The sequence below is a fragment of the Dermacentor silvarum genome, chromosome 6 (genome assembly GCF_013339745.2).
Source record: "Dermacentor silvarum isolate Dsil-2018 chromosome 6, BIME_Dsil_1.4, whole genome shotgun sequence".
Taxonomy (NCBI): Eukaryota; Metazoa; Arthropoda; class Arachnida; order Ixodida; family Ixodidae; genus Dermacentor; species Dermacentor silvarum.
Window position 1 is genome coordinate 62601909 of NC_051159.1, and position 2537 is coordinate 62604445.

Here is a 2537-nt window from a genome sequence, read left to right on the forward strand (position 1 = left end):
ACTACTACTACTACTACTACACGAGGAGGAACGACCCACACCCTAAGGAGCTTCGCCCCTAATAATTGGGCTTTTGCTAAGCGCATTTAAGAATAGCCTCGATATCAGGCGCTTTTCTCGGTCGGTGCACTTCACTCGAGTCCAGAGCGCATTTTCAAAGCGTTCCTTGGCGGAAGAAATGTGAAGTAGTGTTCATGAAACAACGGCGCTTGAGTGAAGGAACGCTCGTCGCCTCGACTTGGCTGAGTCGAGAGAAGCGTTGAGTGAAGGCGTGTTTAAGAATACGGGGGTTACAATTAGCATTGATTCCGAAAACGTGCGTTGGATCTGTGTGTTTTTTTACTCGTCCATATACTCAATTGTAATTAAAGCGTCACAAACCTCACTCAAAAAAGAACGCTGCACTTCAGTTATATTATATGCCCATTAGGAGAACTGGTCCCAAGATTAGCAAGAACAGTAATAATGTTACTGCCAAATCGTAATAAAGTCGTATGCACGGTGCTAGCTAGCGTGAATATTAAGTATATTTGTTTTTTTATACGCGCGGTATAGTGTAGTGCATTTACTTTTGCATTACCAGAAGAATTCGCAGACCGCGAAACTGTAGCCTGCGGATTGGTGTCAGGGTGAGCGTCAGATCTAGTGAAAGTGAACATTTTCGGAGCCACAGCATCAAGCGCTGGACTACAAGTTAGCGATCGAGGACACATTCTATCGTGAGGAACATCGACGTAGCTCTGTGTTCGAGCTAAAGCGGTTCTCTGAAAAAGCTGCGATTTTCTCACTGAAAACATTAACACTTATCGTCCAGGAAAGCCTAAATATACGTGACACTGTTTACCATCTTGCCAACGATTTTCTAAGGTATGTAAAAAAAGCAACGCAAATGAATGAACAATTATGATCAGACGCGCGATACATTTAAACTACGCATAAAATTCAAATCAGTTGATAAACTAAAATATAAAAACAATTACGCCATTATTGCCGCCGCAAGAAATGCTGCTGCAGAGCTAGAAAAACAGTCACGGCCACGTCCCTTTCCCTTCGCCATGCAATATTTCGACGTCTTGGTAAACGCACTGGTGATGGCAGGGTGCACGTGTGTGTCGCAAGTCTTCTTCATGCGTCCACGTTTCCATGGAAACGTCCCTTTTAGGCCAACGAAGTGTGGACTGCAGACGTCAGTTGACTCCTTACAGAATTCATGGATCGCGCTACACGGCCGCCAGTTTTCGAAATAAAGAAAGTCCCCGGTGCATCGAAAGATGGTATTACGGAGGACGGAGAATCAAAAAAGTATGCTGATATCCCGGCCCCACCGCACACTTGATTTTCACACGCTGACTGCACATACCAGGCTGGGCTTCGACGATCGTTTCATCATGAAGTTGGGCGACTAAATAAGGGGACGGGATAACTTGCCGCGTCGCACTTTCTAGCGCAACAGAGGAAAGACGTCAGTGCCCCATCCGCCTGTCTCGACGGCCAGATTTCTGGAGAAAGTCGTCATCCGCAACTGGTCGGACTCGACGGACGCCTTGCTGCCGCGCGGCCGCTTCTTGCGGCGGTTTCTCTTCGGCTTGCGAGGCAGAGGCACTAGCGACTCCCGCATGTATTGGAGCGGCTCCTCTTCCTGCACGACCGTGATGGATGATCCCGAGCGTGATTGCAGAGACGTGGAGCAGTCTTCGATATCAGGAAGTCGTTCGAAAGCAGCGCACGTGAGCGCCATGAGCGAGGCGATGAGTCTAGCACCAGGCTCTTGCCGCGGCCCGGAATGTACGGGGCGCACAGCTGCCCCAAAAGGGCGCCTAGACGGCCCCAGGCGAAGGCCACCGAGAAGCCGAAGCAGCGGCACGCGGTCGTACAGGGCCGCGGTGACGGCGAAGCTGGCCAGTAGGACGGCATTGCCGGCGAGGCGCGCCGTGGCCAGCAGCAGGCTCACGGTCACGTTGAAGCGCTGGTCGTCCTTGTACAGGGCTGAGAGCAGTGCGGTCGCGACGCTGAGGAGCATGCACGACAGCACCGCTATCCAGCGGGCGCCCAGACGCTGCATGCAGCGGTAGACGAGCACGAACGCCGGCCCCGCTGCTGCGGCGCTCAGCACGGTCGACCATCTGCGCATTAATGGTTTGTGGGGATGTCCTGTACTCGTAACAGGGGAGCCGCTCGTCTGCTGCGGGCGGTATGCGCGACGTCGCGGGGCGCAGTTACTGGAATCGCGATGGCTAATTTTATCGAAATAAAGCAATGTGTTACTCTGATGTTGGTATGGTGTCAGCAGTCGCGCAAATCTTTTCGAACCTACGACAGATTGTGGTCACTGGGCCTCTTCGATTATGCAATCCCGGACTGTCCGCAAACCGTCCGCGGCTTCCCGTCTGACTAGCCCTGACAGAAGAGCGCGTCACAGTCACGTGATCCAGCTGTCGGGGACTGTCCGAGATTTCGGTCGAAGCACCACGACCGGAAGTCACTCTCCTGGCTGCTGTCGTCTGCTCTGTGCTACTCGTATATAGCCCCTACCTCGT